The 20,559-nt window shown below is 33.9% G+C and overlaps 1 protein-coding gene and 1 pseudogene across 3 annotated transcripts in view; both read left to right on the forward strand.

Annotated features, from left to right (window-relative positions):
- The first annotated feature begins 258 nt into the window (after positions 1-258).
- LOC145243143 (5S ribosomal RNA) lies at positions 259-376 on the forward strand (annotated as a pseudogene).
- Positions 377-4,710: 4,334 nt separating this feature from the next.
- The window catches only part of LOC145242560 (uroporphyrinogen-III synthase-like), a 203,440-nt gene continuing 187,591 nt past the window's right edge, over positions 4,711-20,559 (forward strand). Inside the window, exon 1 of one of the 3 annotated variants that reach the window (XM_080105650.1) lies at positions 4,711-4,840. The gene's annotated coding sequence lies outside the window, so the exon portion shown is untranslated. Of the gene's footprint in view, positions 4,841-9,349; positions 9,565-11,088; positions 11,109-20,559 lie in introns of those variants that run through there. The other 2 variants (XM_080105649.1, XM_080105651.1) reach the window with 2 other exon arrangements.

The following is a 20,559-nucleotide window of genomic DNA, read 5'->3' on the forward strand; positions in this document are numbered from 1 at the left end:
TATCAATACTCATAAAGTAATATTATACTACATAGTTCAATACAAATAATAAAATCACATTGTAAGAGACAATCTTTAATTTACTCCTTCAGTCCAGCACCTCTTAGCAGACAATGTTCTTCATTTTTTTTTTGCTCTGTGTCTTTCAAATGTTCCCTTTTTTACAGAACATTTCACTGACTTCTTTCTTCGGTGAAAAACCACTGCATATTGAAATTACTATGAGTTCCTTTCTCACACTATTACAACAATGATAATTAATATGGCATAATCACGTTTGACACACCGGTTCCCGTCAGATCACCAAAGTTAAGCAACGATGAGCCTGGCCAGTACTAGATGGGTGACCATTTGGGACTTGCAGGTGCTGCATATGTTCTCCGCTTCTCTCGCCATTGTTTCCAGTCGTTCTGGACTTCTCCTTGCTACTAGACTCAAGCAGTGCCGATTAAGGAGAGGTGTGGTTGGAGATTGCGCAACTCTTGCCACACAATTATACATGCAGCTGTCCCTACAGGGGGTATCCTTTGTCTTTCGAGACTGAATGGAGGTATCGATTCGACAACAATGATCATATATTATTATTATAATGATATTCGAAAATGAGGCTATATCAACCAGAGGTTAGTCCAGAGTTGCTAGACTGACGTTTTTAAAGCCAAATTTCAGGAAATTGACCTTTTTGGAAGCAATTTGTGTTAAAATGTTTTTGATGAATATGGAGGTTATAACTCTCAGAATTTGGACGATCTTATTTATAACTACGCGTTAGGACACTCAACCAATGAGAAGCCTTTGATCTCATTATAAAAATATCGAATTGTGGATTCCAGTCAGTTCGCTATCAGTCTGCATCTTGACACTACTGAACCACTGCTGATCGGGACTACATTGATTCTTTACTGACTGGATCCACCATTTTTGTTTTACAGAATCACTCAACACTTAACAATTTGGCCTCGTAATGTCTGGACTAATTAAGGAAGAAACAGGCAGAATATTATATAAAGAATAGTCTCTGATGTGAGAAAGTGTTTGGAGTGATAGAGATTATCAACTTTATGAGAAGCAGAAAGAGCAATGGATCTAATGTATGGACTTCAAGAAAGATTTGATAAGAAAGAAAGTTTCAAATGCAATTTCTTCTCATGAGCGGAGCCATCAATGAGAATCTCATTAAGAAAATAGACACATCTATGGTTGAAAGACACGAGCTGAAGGTTTGTTCTCTCCTACTGCAAGAGACTGTGATACCAAGGTTGCAAAGTGAGATTGAGAAGTCCGCACCCTCGAGGAAAGGGCACTGACTTGTAAAAGTATCTGGGTAACCCAATCTGCATTCCCCAGAAAAGCCGCCTCAGGCGGTTAGCAATAAACTAATCCCTTATCATAGACAAAAGGCAAAGCCTGGGAAGATGAACCTAGAACTGCACAGAACTAACATCCCATTGCAATCAGCAGGGACCAGATCATTACAGGAATGGTCTAATTTCTGTTGATTTTGGGGCCAAAGATCCCTAACTGGATTTTGAAAGACATGAGCTGAATTTTAACAGGATTGTTTACTTAAAAATGACTACCTTGAGATTAAATGAAAAACAATTGTCACTGTAGGCTGATGAACTATTAAGATTATATATATATATATATATATATATATATATATATATATATATATATATATATATATTATTATTATTATTATTATTATTATTACAATCTCAAGTGTATTAACTTAATTAAGTTAATACACTTGAGGTTGTAATAATAAACATATTTCGCTCTACTAACGTATTGAGCACTCTTTATCATTGTTTTTACAACATATACCTCTTATATATATATATATATATATATATATATATATATATGTATATATCTATAAAAGTGAACGTGTCTGAGTGTGTATCTGTGTACATTTTCCTTCGCAATAACTCTGTTAATTTTAAGTCTACAGACTCGAAATTTGATATACAGGGTACTGAGATTTGGGAAAATCTTTGTGATCGATTTTCGGCCAGAAATTTGGCTGTTAAGGGGTCAACGTTCAACGATTTGACCTTTGAGAACTCTACCAAACTCCTCCGACAATTTTGGGTCTAAACATTTGAAATTTTAGATATAGGTTCCTTGGACATGGATCTAACTTAATAACTTGATTTGAGTCCAAAACAATAAATGTTAAGGGGTCATAATTGACTGCTTTTTTTTTTTTTGCTCAACATACACCTCCAAACACCCGGGCAACGCCGGGCTGAAATGCTAGTATATATATATATATATGTATATAACTTTGATGTAAAATCCTGCGGTCTACCGCATATTCTGTCCTGTGGCAGTCATCTGCACCGACAAAGGTTAGCAGTAATGTGGTTGGTTCTACACAAAGCCTTCATCACTATAAACAAATCATCTGTGTAGATTTCCGAGCAACTTAGTCATTGTGGCGGAAGTTCATATATCGAAATCGACTGGAGAGTCCGTTTTATATATATATATATATATATATATATATATATATATATATATACTAGCAGGGAGATTCGACGTTGCCTGGGATTGGATTAGGATCAACAAATGCTTCACCCTTCCAATGCGTTTGTTGTCATCGAAATCAGCGAAATTTGTCCATTTTTCATTAAAATCGACTGATTGCCTGCTCTAGTAGGGGACCCATCATGATTCATCAGGAGGAAGCTTCACATGCCTCCTCGCAGTGACTTAGTCCACAATACATTGTTGTCTATTTTATACTGTAGAAAACCTACTGTTGATTTTATGAAATTATTTTTATACATAATGGTTTGAATTAAAGTTTAAAATGCAAAAGTTATGTATCATGGTTCAATTGTGTTCTAAACAAAAACATTCATTTTGAACACTCCCCTTTTTTATCAAAGAATCTACTATTGATTTTATATGCTGGGCCCTTCTGCTTGTGCGGTGATAAAACTTCTTAAATGCACTTGTGGTGCTAGGCTGTATTAGAGTATTAACTTAAAACGTTTCTTAGATTTATGTATCAAACTTGTGTCGGTTTTATGCTTCAGAATTTTGGAGATGAGGACAGATTATTTGGATTGTTTGGACTACTATTCTCATGCATCATTTAATTATTGGAATTCTTTTGAGATGAGTCACTTGTATATTTCATTTATTTGCGGACTATTTTCCTCATCTTTTACAGTTGTTGTTTCACGACGTTTCGGCCAACTATTCCTCTGGCCTTCGTCTGACGAATAATAGTCCGCAAATAAATAAATAAAATATACTATTCTCATCTTGGATGTTGCTCTAACAACGTTTCTGTTAATGTAACCTTTGACCTTTTTCAGACGCATCTTGTCAAACTTGGAAATCTGGAGAGAATTTCAAATGGAATTCCGTACGGATTTCTGAGTTTGACATAAACATTCCTAAGTTAGACAAGAGGCACCTAAAGGTCAGAGGTTACATCGGCTGAAATCTTGTGAGCATAATATTCAAGTTGATAACAGTAATTCAAATAATGCTAATTAAGTCAGTTTGTCCTCATGATCTTTTCATTGATTTCACTCGAACCTGCCTTTGGTTTTGATTCAGTTCAATTTATTTGCCAAAAAAATAAAAAATAAACAAAAAAAAAAGAAAAAAGAAAAACAAAAAACAAAAACAAAAACAATTGTGCTTCAATTGCTATGTAGAGAAAGAGTGATCAGAAATTTATACAAAAGAGGGTACTCATGCACTTATTGATCCGTGCTGAAATAACGTTATTATTTGAAAAGCCATTTTTAACATGAGGAGGGGAGGGTGTTTTGTATCTATTCTGTACTTTAACCTTATAATTGAATAAAAAAAACATATCATAAAACTTTAATTAAATTTGGAAATACGGTTTAAAAAATAGCGCGGATCACTCTCTGCATTAGCACCCAAAAGAGGCCACAATAGCACATCACTTGTCAAATTCATCTTGAATTGTTGCGTTTATTAACTCAATTGGAAATCTATTCCAAGGTTCAGGGATTCTGATTAAGAAAGACGTCCTCTTTTGGTTCAAAGGCATAAGCTGAACTTTAACAAGATTTAAAAGGACAAGTTCGTTTTTATAAAGAAATTTTTTTTAAGCGATTAATGTGAATTCGTAGGCATTCTGCTATAAATCTAGTATGAATGATTGCTGAGTTATCTCCCTTTTATTTTTTTTTAGATTTTTTTTTTCAGAATGGTGGATAGAACAGTCACTTCTAAGATACTAACTAGTAAAATTTGATTTTCTTAATTTTAAAAATAAAACTACTTGATTAGTTTATATGCAGCCAAATCCACAAAAAACATTTTTTTTAATTATTTTTTATTTATGGTTCATCAGTCAATCCCGAGTAATGCCGAGGCGGATTCTGCTAGTCTTAAGTAGGGCTCGTTGTTCACTTTAGGAGTACTAAAAAAAAAATAAATAAATAAAATAAATAAATAAAAATAAATAAGTAAATAAATTAATAAAAATAAAATAAAATAAAATAAATAAATAAATAAATAAAAAAGGCAAGCTAAAAATATACCACCCATAAAAAAAAATGTCTTAATCTGGGATTGAACTCCCACCACTAACGTTTCTGAGGAATATAAATTAGTATATGAAACATTCAAGCAGAACCAGTATGGCTCCTTGTAACGTAATTTGAGCTATTCTTCCCCCACCGTAACCCTCTTCTACATATGCAGACACATTTTTTTCTGCTTACGTTGCTTCCTTGTTGTAGAGGAAATACCATATTGTCTCTCTTCTTCTTTATTTGCTGCCTCATTCCTTCTCGTAGATAGATAGACAGAATGATAGTGACTTCGTTCAGCACAGGTAAGTGTGCAGTGCTACATGAATCTCACAGGTGCAAAGTCAGCATTTCCTTGCTTCCGACCGCAGCAAGGGATTGCAGTCTACCGGGTTTTCGAACAAATGTATTTCATGCAAAAACATATTGACGTGCCATGTTGAAATTAATATAAATGTAAAAAATTACGAAAAATGATCCCGCAGAAAAATAATTACAAGTAAAAATAAAATGTATCGAATTATGTAGTTTTATCGTATGTTTTAATGTTGAAGAGTTGTGCAACCGATTCTGTATGAAAAACTGACTTACCTCCCTTGTTTTCTTTGAAATCCACTCTTGAAAAAAATAAAGTGTCTCATTGCTAGTCTCAACGATTTTTTCTGAAAAGTACAGCTAGGACATCTACTGGATTATTTTTTCCGTAATTTTTGGGATTTATACTAATTCGACGTGACACGTTAGTACATAATAGTGTTTTTACCTGAAATGCATTTAGTCAAAAACTCAGTATACTGCACAAGCACCGGAACAAGGCATGGGAGAGAGAGAATATAGCTCCCACAAGAGGCTACTCTGGTTGAGTATAAAAATAGCTGGAAATTAACCTCTTTGCATTCCCCGATAAGGATGTCTCAGGCAATCGGTAATAAATCACCTCACAAAGGTACACCTCCTGAAACCAAGTTTATAACTTTCCGGATCCAACCTCCCCTCAAAGTAAATAGACCCCCCCTCCACCTCACCATTTAACTGACTTAATATCTAATCTTGCTGCAGTGGAAAGCAGGTAAATTCCCTCGGCTTTCTTTATAAACTGGAGTAATACTAGGAATAATGAGAAAACGTCCAGAACAGTTTCCATTTTTAAAATTTTATTTTGAGAAAACTAACAAAAAACAAACAAATAAAACAAGGGAGATACAAATTCGATTTGGTTTTTAGCTGGTAAAAATAGTTGCTAAGGGGTCAAAATTGAAAAAAAAAGAAAAAGGAATTTGGCAGACAGAAAGTCAACTAAACATGTTATTTCTACGCATGCGCGAATATACATTTATATATTTAACAACGTTATTATAAAATTTTTGAACTTAGATCAGATGATAACGAATATAGCTGGAAAGCTGTATGTTTTTGTTTCGATTTTAACTGATGGCAACCAAGTCACACACACACACACACACACACACACACACACACACACACACACACATATAACCTTTGAAATTACTATTATATATTGGGTACAATATAATAATCAATAGAGTTTTAGCTCTATAATAATAATAATAATAATAATAATAATAATAACAAGCCGCATGTGTGTGGTCCCCCTCTTGTGCTGCATGTGAGATGACGCCAGAAAAAAATAGTGAAGAAACGATGAATGTAAGAAGTGTGAATGACCATTTTTGCCAAGTTTCAGAAAAATCTAATGAATAGAGCAAAAGTTATGGAGTAAAAAGTGTCATTTTTTTGCAATTTTGGGGCATTTGTGACCCCTTTTGAGCTCCTGGGAACGCCGAATCCCAGTGTAAATGGACAATCGATGCAGTTTCACGCCATAAGACATGTATATTTGGATTCAGCACCATGGAAAACTACTATATAGGTATACATATCAAGTTTTGAATAATATGAAAAAAGAGCTCCAAAAAAACATGTTTTTTTAGCCCTAAAAGTCCCAGAGAGATGCGAACTAGAATTTTGCCAGGGTCACCCATACTGAATTTATATTAAGAATAATGGCCTCCACATTTTGGCTAAGTTTCAGGAAAATCTAATGGATGTATCAAACACTATGGTGCAAAAAGTGTCATTTTGGGCCATTTTGGAGCAATTTTTTACCTATTTTGAGCCCCTGGGGACGCCGAATCCCAATGTAAATGGATAATGGTGCAGTTTCAGGCCTTAACGCATGTATGTTTGAGTTGAACGCCGTGAAAAACCACCATATAGTCAGATATATCAAGTTTTTCTTGAGAAATATGAAAAAAGAGCCACAAAAAGAGGCGTTTTTTGCACTGAAAGTCCTCAGGGATGCAACCAGAATTTTGCCAGGGTCACCCATACTGAATTTATATTAAAAACAATGGGCTCCACATTTTAGCCAAGTTTCAAAAAAATCTAATGGATGGATCAAAAGTTATGGGGCAAAATGTGCCATTTTTGGCCATTTTGAGACATTTTTGACTTCTTTTGAGCCCCTTGGGGTTCAACGAGAATTTTTGTAAAAAAATTCTTTTTACTGTGCACATCTATTTAATGAAATACAATTTGTGGCAAAATTTCAGGAAAAACTAATGGACAGTTATCTGGCAATAGTCCGGACTAACGGATGCACGGAAGCACGGACACCACTGAAAACATAGGTCCTTCTCCAATTACCGATAAATTGGGGGAGCTATAATAATAATAATAATAATAATAATAATAATAATAATAAATACAGCATCTGCATGAAATAAAGAATCATATTTAAGTGTATTTGATCACGGGACAATGCTGGGTGGTCTGCTAGTATATATATATATATATATAAAATACAAAAATCTTGTTATAGAAAATTTATTCAAATTTTCAAAAAAAAACAAAAAAAACAACAAAACCATTATAAATCTGTAAAGAAGATATACAAAATTTTAATTATCCGACAAGAAGTACGAATAAACAAGAAAAACCTTATTCCATGGAGTTTCAAAAAATGCAATTCTTCTTATCAGAAGAAAGAGGTTTACAAAATGTACTATAAATTTTGCAAGTTGATGCATTAAAGGAAACTACAAATATGAAATTAATCTTACTTGCATCAAAAAAGTTAACAGTTAGTGACAATATATATATATATATATATATATATATATATATATATATATATATATATATATAACTACTTAATTTACTCACATAAAATTAATATACGAAAGTATAAATTCATGTGTAAACTTTGAGTATTTACTTCAAAAGTGCTTAATACGTAGGTAGAGCTAGTTAGTAATTTATAAAATATATATGGCGATTAGGCTACAGTGAATATTCCGCGTTTCATCCACTCTAGGGTCTTCAGGGTTTCTAAATACTAACGTTATCATTTCAGCACAGGTCGTAAATTGCAGAAGTAGTAAAAAATACTCATGCGACTTAACAGTTTTTTGTTTTCATTTTAGGATAGTTCCGCCCGCGGCAAAGGAAGAGATAACAAAACCTCCCATCCTATGTCAAGAATGGCTTTCTAAAATTTTAAGGGGATGTTAAAATGCACAAGTGACGAATGTAATAAAAAAATGTAAAAATCATAATGCTGTTTTCTTTTTTTTTTTTTTTTTTTTTTATATATAAAACTAAACAAGATAAATAACTCTAATTTCCTGTTCCTGGCATCGACTCATGACCATAACTAGCCAAATCTCGAGAGCGAACACGCATCGGTTTATTCAACGCAGCTTCTTTTTTTCTTCTTCTTTTTTTCTAATTTGCATTTCGGTTCAGTTCAACCACAGTGACCGTTTGAATACTGCCCCTATTTCGCTTGTTTTTCTTTGAACCCATATTTTGAATAAAATTAATTATATAATGTCGCCACGTCTGGGAAGGAGATGATGCTTGGAATAGTGCGCCCTCGTGCTTTGATAGAGTTCAAAACCGGTTTCGTATGCCCGTTCCTCTTCTGTGCAACATCTTTCCTATAAAAGAGACGTTGCGACCCTGTCTCGGCAAGTGTTCGCTCGAGCTCCAATTTTTGGTCTCCCCCTTACTAAGCTTTCACAAAAAGCACTCGACTAGCTATAACCACTATCAACAATTTTCCCACTCTCTATCTGTGCCTAATTCTAAATACAGATTCAATGAACAAAGCTTCTTTCCTAGAACTGCTCGCATGTTGAACACTGTTCCCCTGGCTTGATTTCCGGCCGATTACAATATGGTAGCCTTCAAGTCCAATGTAAACAAGTTCTTATTGAGCTGTTCCCGTAAATACTCCAAATTCTACCCAAATCCACACCATTAACGATTACTAAACTACCACCTTTACATTCATTGACCCTTATCCTCGAGTAGTGTTCAGTTCTTGATAAGTGATGACTCCCTTGCAAAAAAAAAAAATAAATAAATAAATAAATAAAAATAAAAAATATGCACCGGCACCGTCCCAAAATTGAATATATAAAAAAAAAAAAACTAATTAACAAACGAAAACCATAATATAAAAGCAGTCAGTACTTATGCAGAATACGGATCGGACTAAGTTAAATTCAAGTTTTCCGGTTTGTTTATTAAATTGTTAAAACGCCCTGCCCTCTGCTCGTCTCATGTTAAGAATTTTTTTTTTTTTTCTAAATAATAACGTTATTTCAGCACGCTCCATAATCTGTATAAATACTAAAAAATCTAATATGGTGTCATGGGCTAGGCGCAAAAGAACATAGAGTTCCTCATTCAATCTCGAGCAATGCCGGGCAACCTTGCTGTTAATGTTATTTAATACGCTATGGACTTTTATGGCGATTGGCAATCCGGGCGTGGTGGAACTCTTCATCATGACGAGGTAAGAAAGGTGGGTGTGTATCAACTCGCACACGTGTTTCTTGGATTGCAATCTCTTGATCGCTCCGTCGCTCCACAACAGCCTCCGTTGCATCGTAAACTTGCCGAAAAACCAACAAACAACCCCCAAAATACTAAACAAAGATAGAAGATAAGAAAACCGTAACAAACGTGAGAAAATCTCGTCGTAAAGGGGGAAAAATAGGTAGGCTATTTATTTAAATGAATTCTTATAAACTCAGGTCTCACAGAGATTGCCAGAGAGTCTTTTTACTCTCAATGTTGTTTCGCTTATAAAAACAAAATTTTTTAATAGTATTTTGAGATTTAAATTTAATTATTACGGTATCATTTCTCGATTAGGGTGAAATTGACTTAACGGACCCGTTACGTCTACTGTCTGCATAACGTTTCCGTCTTTTTTTTCTTTTTGGTATTGCCACCCGGACTTAGTATAAAAATAAATTAAAGTTTATTTGTTATTCAACAATTTAATGCCCCTTTAACTACTATTCACGGCGAAATGTGGCTTGCTTATAATGGAATACAAACCTTCTGTAAATCCTCCTTATCAGCGGAGGAAATTTGGGTTCTTTGTTCAGAATTCCCTCATATTTTATTTTGGTACTCAGAGTGGCTCGTGCTGAAATACTAACGTTATTATTTAAAAAGCCATTCTTAACATGGGGAGGGGAAGGTGTTTTGTACCTATTCTGTACTTTAGCCTTACAATTGAAAAAACAAAACTTTAATTAAACATGGAAATACGATTTAAAAAATAGCGCGGATCACTCTCTGCATTAGCACTATTTTTTTTTTTTTTTTGTTAAAGGAATGTTTCATATGATGTATGTACGCGTGACTAAACGAAAATGTCATATTAAAATAATCAGCTAAATTCATCAAGTTTTTTTTTTATGTAATAAAGAAAATCGATTTTTAATACGATTAATGTGAATTCGTAGGCATTACACCATAAATCTAGCATGTATTATTGTTGAGTTATCTCCCTTACATTGTTTAAATATTTTCTTTTCAAAATGGCAGGTAGCATAGTAACTTCTAGAATACTCATAAAATTTGATTCTCATTTTGAAAACTAAAAAATACTTGATCGATTTATGATTTTCGGAATATGATATTTTTGTTTCGTCACGAGTACGTACGTCGTACAATTTTTCTTTATTTTATAATATAGAGGGAACCAAAATATGTTTGTTACACATTTTTGAGTGGTGGTACTGGTACTGGTTGGTACATTGTTACATATTGATACTTTTTTTTTTTTTTTTTTTTTGTACTTATGCATAATAGAAACTGAGTTATCGTTATCAGATTAAGTAAACCACCGGAAAGTGCCGAACGAAAACTTTGTTTTCCTTTACTGAAAATGCTTAAAATGCTAGCAAGCAATTAAAAATTAATGGGGGGGGGGGGAAGAAAAAAAAATTATAATCGAAAACAATCATCGTATGGTAATTTCAACAATAATAATAACGAGTTAAAAAGTACTTGTGCTCTTTACGGACCGTGCTGAAATAATAAAGTTATTATTTTAGATAGCTATTCTTGATACTTTTTAAAAAAAAACTATTATCTACTTTCATCTAATGATTTAATAAACAAGGGATGCCGTTTGCCAATTGTCGGCTGCTGCGATTTTATTGGCTAAGCATTTTGACACTTCTTGGCGGTGTCCGTAACCTGCCCGGAATATACCGACGATAGCACGATCCATACTCTGCATAAGTATTTTTTTTTCTTTTTAATAATAAATTTTTACTTTGCATTAAACTTTTAGGGGCCGTTATAAGTCAATTTCACTTATGATTACATTATTAATTCAGCTAAATTTTCATAAAATAAAATATTTTTTGTCCAAATAATGTTTAAATCTCATTTTATAAAATGATCGAACGTAAATTACTTCCAAAACTTTACATTTTTTCAATATATGATGATTTACTAAGAATTTTGAAGCCAGAAATCAAAGCGTCGGTTTAAATGCTTCTAAATTCCTTGAAAATTTTGACAAGTCATGAAGTAAGAATCTTCTTTTTTTTCCCCCCAACAAATCAAAATGGCTACCTTATTTACGAAGAAACAACAATGAATTCTGGAAATGGAGGAATTGAATTATTTGACTTATTGTCACCGAAATCGATGCAATAGTCCATTTTTCAATCAAATCGATTGATTGCTTGCTCTAGTCAGGGACCCATCGCGATACACCGGCTGAGAGGACGCTTGCCTCGCACAGTGACTTAATCCACAATACATTATATAGTCTACATGGTTCTGTAGATAACCTACTGTTGATTTTATAGGATTTTTTTTTTTTATATATAATGGCTTGAATTAAAGTTTAAAATGCAGAAGTAAAGTATCATACTTTAGTTGTGCTTTGAACAGAAACATTCATTTCGAACGTGCCCCTACTGTTGATTTCATATGGATATCCTTACTGCTTGTGCAGTGATAATGGCTTGAATTAAAGTTCAAAATGAAAAAGTCAAATATCATGGTCCAATTGTGCTTTAAACAGAAACATTCATTTGGAACGTACTTCTGTCACATCAAAGACCCTACTGTTGATTTTATGTTGGGCCTTTTAGCTTGTGTGATAATGAAACCTCTAAAATTATCTTGTGATTTTAGGCTGTGTAAGGTGTCGACTTTGGTCAAAATCGTGCTTTCCTTCTTTTATTGGATTATTTCAAATATTGATTTTTGATACTTATCGAATACATTCCGATACAAAACCTATCTAAAGACACTGCTGGGCATATAAAGTACCTTTGTGTGAAATCTCATAAAAATCAACCACTTTTGAGTCCATAGGGAACGAACTCTCACACACAAAGTTCCTTTTATAGAATAGTAGATAGATTTTCCAGAACAGCTAACAAGGCAAAAAGGGGTGTGAAAAAAGTAAAAACACAATAAATAAATGTTACCAAAAGCAAGTCAAGTTACACTTCTACCTACTTGGATAAGTATTTTTTTTTGTGTTTTAACTTGCTTTAAAGTGTTTATAACTTAAAATTTAAGGTAATGTAAAGAGTGTGAAGTTAGAAAAACAATATGCTTATTCAAGCCATAGTTGAGCCTCAATAATCGCCCCCCAAATCGAAAATTAAACTAGTTGAACATTACATTTTACTCGATTGATGATATTTATTAGGTGTTTTCCTTGCAGTATTTTGTTTAATTTTCGATTTTTGAGCGATTATCTAGGCTAGACTGAGACCACTATTTTGTTTTTTGTTTTTTTCTAATTTAACAGGCTTTACACGACCTTCATTTTTAAATAAAAAGCACTTTAAAATAAGTTAAAACACACAAAAAACCTATCCAGTTAGATGGGAGAGTAACTTATCTTTGGTAACATTTATTTGTTGTGTATTCATTCTTTTTACTCCTTCTGTATTTTTTTTAAATTTTTTATTTTTCTTTGTTGGCTATTCTGGAAAGCGGCTATTAAAAAAAAAAATAATTGGTGATAATGCACTTACTGATCCGCGCTATTTTTTAAATCGTATTTCCAAGTTTAATTTAAGTTTTATGTTTTTTTTTATTCAATTGTAAGGTTAAAGTACAGAATAGGTCCAAAACACCCTCCTCCTCCTCTCCCCATGTTAAGAATGGCTTTTTAAATAATAACGTTATTATTTCAGCACTGATCAATAAGTGCATGATTACCAATTAATTTTAAAATGTTCGTTTTAATACTTTAGGCGATTGCATTTTTTGAGCTCAATAAATAATCAGTTAATAGTAAAAAAAAAAAAAAAAAAAGTTAAATTGATTGTTCTAAGGGAGGTAACTATTTTACTAAGATTCATTCATTTTGTTCATACAATTATTTGGGACGCTAAAACATTCGAGAAATTCTGAGAATGAGTAACCACAAGTCCGAGTGGCAATCAAAATGCTTTTGTTTCCATTTCAAGCAAACAAAATAACTTTTGTTTCTTCCAATGGCAAAGTTGTTTTCCTTTAACTAGCCAGTAAAAATGTTTTAAAAATAATTTTAAACAAGTTATCGCCCTTGATTTGACAACTTCCCATTCTAAAGTAAAAACGAGACAATAATTATTCATAGTTAATAAAAACAATGACAATTATTTTACCACATTACTTATCGCTGGTTGTCTTTTTATTTGTAATAATACTTAGTTATGAAAAAATAGTTACAACAGATTTCAATAATGTTTATTATAATAAAACATAAACAGTACTAAATTTCATTATTATTTACAATTTTGGTCTGATTTCCGATACTTATGCACTTATTGATTGACCCGTGCTGAAATAATAACGTTATTATTTAGGAAGCCATTCTTAACATGGGGAGAGGAGGGTGTTTTGTAACTATTCTGTACTTTCGCCTAACAATGTAAATAAAAAAATATATTGTAAAACTTTAACTTAACTTCAAAATACTATTTAAAAATAGCGTGGTTCAATAACTTGATAAGCACCTGGTTTCCTCTTGGTTGACGTTATTACGTTTCAACTGTTTGCGCACAGACTTTCTTTGCACGCTTTATATCGAACGCTGGAACTATCATGAAATTTTAATAGTACGTAAGAATAAAAAACAACAACAACAAAAAAAGCCCCACAAAAACTACCGCATGAAAAGAAAAACAACTTTTTTTTTTTTTATAACAGCAAAAGGAGTTATTTAATTATTTATATTGTTCTTAACCTTCTCATCCATTGCACTGCCATGACAAATGACACCTTAACTGAGAGCCCATCCATCAAAGTCTTCGGCTTGACATTCACAGGCAAAATGAGTTGGAACAAATACATTGAGAACATTGCCAAAGCTGCTGCAAAGAACATGGGCCCCCTCTACCATGCTTGGTCCTGGATATGACCTAAAATTATATCCGATGGTGAGGCCCCCAACTTGCGGGCCTTGGGGAGTGTGCAGCCACCCTTTAATTGCCATTGCTCCCAGGTCCATTCTGACCTGGAGTGGTAGTACCTGTTAGGGTCCCAGCTATGGGTTGAATAGAATCTGACTAAAAAAAAATATATATACTCCATTAAAAATCGTTCCTCAAAATAACTAGATTCGGCATTAAATAACCTGAAAAGGGTTGATATGCCGTAAAACAAAAACAACCAACCAATCCTCTACCATGCTAGAAAATTACTCACACCTGAGAGTATCCTATATCTCTACAAAGCCACCATTCGACCATGTATGGAGCTGCCAAATCTGGGCTGGAGCATCTACCAATTATTTCTCACTCTAAGCATTGTCCAAATAAAAAAAAAAAAAAATCTCAAATCTAATAAGTCCCGCACTATTGACCAATCTCCGACCTCTGACCCATTACCATGATGTTGCATCACTATGCCTGTTTTACAAGTACTGTAATGGAATGCACTCTAATAAACTCATAGTACTTGTGTTCCCTTGATGTACATACTCCCAACTAATCTGATAAGCAAATCCCACTCCTTCACTGTGGAGGTTTCTAGATGCTGGAAAGTCTTCTGCTCTAATAGTTTCATCCTTCAGACTGCTAGACTTTGCAATACTTTCTCTGCTTCCCTGAGTGTACTAACTTACAGAAGTTTGGGTGTAATGTGAATAGACATGTCCCCACAGTCCCCTGTTAGACACAATCCGAAATTGTTGCCCCTTACATTTCAAGTGGTAACATACCTTGTTTGGATGAAAAAAGAGTAAAAAAAAAATTGTTTTTTTTTTTTTTTTGTTGACGTTTCTCCCCAAACAACACACAGGGCCACTTTGGACTACTATTTGGGACCAAATACTTTGCAGGCATACTATTTATGGAGTTGGGTAATGATGTCAGTACAGTCGGGGAAGCAGTGGCTTGGGAGAGAATTCCAAATTGTAGCAGTCCATTTACCATTGAAATACTTGTAAAACAGGCATAAGGATGCCATGTTTAGGTGATGGGACAGAGGTTGGAGTTTAGTTGATAGTTCAGGACCTATTAGGTTGGTGACTCTTTGCAGTTGCGTTGACGGATCAGGTCCTGAAAGTAATTGAGAGAATAACTGAACAAAAAATAAATCAAATAAACATAAATGAAATAAAATTTGGTGTTTATACCTGAACAAAATCCTACTGCTGCTATATTTCTATATTTATCCTGAGACAAATGCAAAAGAAATATCTTGTTAAGATGGAGAACGTGTATTTTGCTTTTATGGATCTGGAGAATGATTTTGACAATGCCAAGAAAAGCTATGTAGTCCGCTTTGTGTAAATCAAGGCAAACGAGTTGTTGGTGAAGGTTGTTCAAGCAATCTACAGAAATATTCAAAATTGTGTTAGAATTAACAGCACATTTAATGACAATGTTAATGTCGTCGTACATCTGTACTGAATCTGTTGCTTTTCATTTCTAAGAAATATTGTCTGATGAGTTTGTATGAGTTTGTCCAGAAGAGGTGTTATATGCTGATGATTTAGTTCTTGCCTGTGAAACTTCTATGGAAAGTGAAAGTTCTGAGAATGAATGTCACAAAGATCAAAGTGATGATTAGTATTGTAAAGATCCTCAAAAAGGAAAGTTTCCCTGATCAATTTGTGGGAAGGAAGTCTGGTGCAATTTGAGTTTTTGTGCTACTTGTAAGTATTAGCTAAACAAGAAGTGCAGTGGAATTATGGCAATCTGGGCTTTCGTAGGTTGAATAGAAAACATGGCCGCCTGATGCTGACGTCACTTGGAAACTTAAAATCGTGAAATCAGGATATAGGAAATGAAATACGTTTTAATAGTTTTTGATGCAAAAATAAAGAAATAAAAATACAGACTTTTTTATTTATTTTGTTTTTGGCGTCTTCTCTTTTTCAGACAATTTATTACTGAAATCTTTCGAAAGAGACTCGTTCATTTAAATATTATTTTTATTTATTTTAATTTATTTTTAATTACATTTCATATACTTTATATTTTCAGTCACAACTTCCTTTTTGTTAGCTACGCTTTATTTTTTATTTGTTTTATTTAAATTCTTGTTAAATGCAAAAGATTTTAGTAAAAAATTGTCTGAAAAAGAAAAGACACAAAAAACAAAGTCTGGTTTTTTTTCTATATTTTTTATTTTTATTTTTTTTTTTTTGCATTGAAAACTATTAAATTGTGTTTCCTATATCCTGATGTTGCAATTTTATGTTTCCAAGTGACATCAGCATTGGGAGGCCATGTTTTCTATTTAACTGCCAGAATTACTGGTAGGTTGAGAGAGGATAAGGGAGTCTGAGGGGAGAAACTATTAGAGTAGCAGGCTTTCCGACATTTAGAGACCTCAACATTGAAGAGGTGGGATTTTGCTGCTTGTTAAGTTAGTCTGGAGTATGTACGTTGAGAGAACACATGCTATGAGTTCAACAGAGCATATTCTATTAAAGTACTTGTAGAATAAGTACAGTGATGTGGCATTGCGGCGGTGGTATGATAACCACCACCCACCCACCACCACTCTTCCACGGGTACAAGTAAAATAACAAAACGGGCAACAAATATTTTATAAAATTTATTCTCGGGTCTGTTAATTATGTAGGATGAACAAATCCTACCCATGGAATTGGTCATAAAATTAAATTCTTTCTGCAATCCACGCATATTAGGGACAAATAAACTTCAGTCTGTGTGAGTTTTCCACCAAGTTTTAGTCATGCCGTACAATAATATGTGGGGGGAAACTTTGGTGATCATATCATCAGTAGAAGACTTAACACTCACCGAACCCTAAGCCTCTAGTTTTCATCTGTGAAGTTATCTCAAAGATTATATTATGCTTTACTAGATTAGACTGTGCACAGACAAGCGAAAATGCTGCTGTCAAACCTGACGGAATAAGTTAGAGAGAGTAGCAACCTTAGTTGAAGTGAGTGTCCCTAATGATGGAGGTCTGAACAGTGCTGAAAGGGAGAAACAGACCAAATATCAAGGTCTCATGTATGATATGAAAAGAAACTGGAATGTTAGGTAGATATCAATCATACCAGTTATTATAGGTGCCACAGGGCTTCTGAAGGAGAACCCTAACCCTAACTAATATTCCTGGTGAACCAAGTGCAATACCCCATACCCAGCATTACAATCTTCAAAGAAAAAAACTGAAAAAAAAAAAAAAGATAACAATTCTGTACTCAGTCATATTTAATACAAATAAACTTCGGTTTATGCCTAACTTGTCCACCAAACTTCAGTTATGGATGTCCAACAGTCTTCGTTTTATTGCTTTACTAGCGGGGGTACCCAGCTTTGCCTGGGTGTTACCAGGTGGTGTAGTAAGAAACCTCGGAAAAAAAAAAAAATGGTAGTAGCAAGCGGGTAGGGGGGGGGGAAATCAAAACAACAGTAGGCAGCCCGGGTGGAGAGAGGTGTTAAAAAAAAAAAAAAAAAGTGGAAGTAGGCAGGCAGGCTCGAACCTGTAATGTGAAAAAGAAAAAGGTTAAAAAAAATATAACGTCTTAGCTGATGCCTCTGTGGCAAAACCGGAAGTCACGACCATTGAAATTAAGGCTAGTCAATCGAAAGCAGACGATGACTTGTAAAAAAAACTGGCCAGTTGAGGGTGAAGGAATTAATGTTTTTTCCCAATTTTTCGATATTTATCGTCTGAAAGATGAAGGTTTAAAATGATACCGGCTTTGTCACATTCCAATGCGTCTGTCGAAGTTTTTGCGAGACACGCACACATATTTTGCTCTTTATATATAGAAGATTATTTATAAACCAGGGAGACTAGATGTTGCCCGGGATTGAATGATGATGAACGCATGTTTAACACTCCCATATTTTTATTGTCATGGAAATTGTTCAAATCGCCCATTTCTCAATCAGATTGATTAATTGCCTGCTCTCATTGGGGACCATTCATGTTGCATCAGGAGGAAGCTTCATGGGTTTCCCTGCACTGACAGTCCATAATACATCATAGTCTACATTGCACTGTTTTTGTATATAATAGCATGAATCAAAGTTTAAAATGCAAAAGTCAAGTATCATGCTTCAATTGTGCTCTAAACAGAAACATTCATTTTGAACGTACCTCTGTCATATCAAAGAACCTACTGTTGATTTTATATGCCTGGCCTTATTGCTTGTGCAGTGGTAATGGCTTGAGTTTAAATTTGAAATGCAAAAGTCAAGTACAATTGTTTTAAACAGAAACATTCATTTCAAACATGCCTGTCATATCAAAAAACCTACTGTTGATTTTATATGCCGGGCCTTTCAGCTTGTGTGGTAAAAAAAAAACTTCTAAAATTCACTTGTAATGTTAGGCTATGTAAAGTGTTAACTTTGAAAATCGCCTGTTTCTTCTTTCATCGGGTTATTTCGATTATCGAAGACATTCCAACACAAAACCTAAGAACATTACTATTGGACCAGATGTTTTCAAGTCCATATGAACAAACTCTCTTGCACGTACACACACACAAAGTTCCTTTCCTATAATAGAGATACATAATAAGTACATTTAGATATGGCAGGTAAAATTATGAATAATTTTGACACGCTTTTCTCTTAGAATAGTCTGGGGATTGTTTTATTAGACATTATTTTTGAGATAATTCCACAGGAAAAAAATCTAGGGTAGGGAGTTATATTTCAGTGAGTGTGAAGCCGGTTTAGGAGCACACCTCCTGCTGATGAGACGATCACCAAAGTGTCCCCGCATATAATTGAACAAGAATAAAACAAAGACTGTTGGGCATTCACGACTAAAACGTGGTGGACAAATTAGATGTAAACTGAAATTTATTTGTACAGCAGAAAGATTTGTGAGCTTGGTTACCAATTCCATAAGTGGAACTTTCTGTATTTACTTTTCAAAAATAATTTTTGCAAATCAGACATCTCTTTTACTCAGCTAAGCTGTACTTCCTTGTGTAAATAATACAAATTGAAAATTAACAATAGATGCTTATAAATGAATTGAGATCTTTTGGTTTGTTTTACGGATAATTATTTTATACTAGCGGGATATGTGGAAATTCAACAGTGGCGTCTTTCATATGTAATATACTGCTGCTTGGCATTCTGTAGACGTTCAGTGTGAATGGAAACCCCACGATATTATTGTAGCCCTTTTGTTAAAACTGTAGAAATATTTATCTAAGTAATCTGGTTAATCTGGTTGTCAGAATATATCTGGTTATCACGGTTTATCTCCAATATCCTTATAGGAGTCTGACATATTTTCATTGTATGGACGCCCGGCGTGAATGGAGACCCCACAATATCATTATGCTATCTTTAGACAGAACAGAAACTACTCTTCGATCCTAACCAGAAGACTAAGAAGGTATAATTTAGTTCCATGTATAGCCCATTTTTTTGTTTATTTTAATTTTTTTTTTTTACATTGCGTCTTACTATTTATTAAAAAGAGGTTAGAAGGTGATAACATACTACAAATATTAAATTAGTGTATCTATATACTAATTTAATGTTCGTAGTATGTTATTACCGTCTATCGTTTTTTTTAATAAATAGGATCTCCCGATTAAATAGTTTAATAATCTGGAAACTCTCATCTACAGGGTGGTCAAAAAGACAGGTAACATTTTAAAGAAAAACGATATTAGCAATACACGTATATTTAAGTATCATACATTGAAATATAAAATGAAACAAACATGAAATATGTTTATTTTGTTAATTGTCGTCCATTTCTCTCTCTCAATCGCTGGAAGCGATTAACCACTGATTGTGTAACACGTGTAATCATGTCAGCTGATATCCGCGCAATCTCCTCTTCAATAAATAACTTTAAAGACGCTATTGTATCAGGCTTCTTGCCATAAACGCTATCCTTTACATAGCCCCAAAGCCAGAAATCAGGAGGGGTAGTTTATATATTACACTCAAATATTTAAACAAATAATATTAAACGAATAGAGATTATAATGGATCATATTGTTTTTTCTACCTTTAACATGTTACCTGACTTTTTGACCACCCTGTAGTTGAGATAAGCCACGAAGGTCAAAGTGGAGTGTTGCAAGTCACGTAACCATTGATGCAACCAGGCTACCCACTGCTCGATCACCAGGATCCTATTCTAAGGCATCACTGGTCACCACCCACAACATATAAATGCTCCTGTTACCCCCTCCCATCTCCTGTCCATATGATGTTATAGTCATTGAATTTGTGGCTCTGCCGATAGGCACGAGAGACCT

This window comes from Euprymna scolopes, chromosome 21 (genome assembly GCF_053919585.1).
Source record: "Euprymna scolopes isolate OS-2025 chromosome 21, ASM5391958v1, whole genome shotgun sequence".
In the NCBI taxonomy this organism is placed as follows: domain Eukaryota; kingdom Metazoa; phylum Mollusca; class Cephalopoda; order Sepiida; family Sepiolidae; genus Euprymna; species Euprymna scolopes.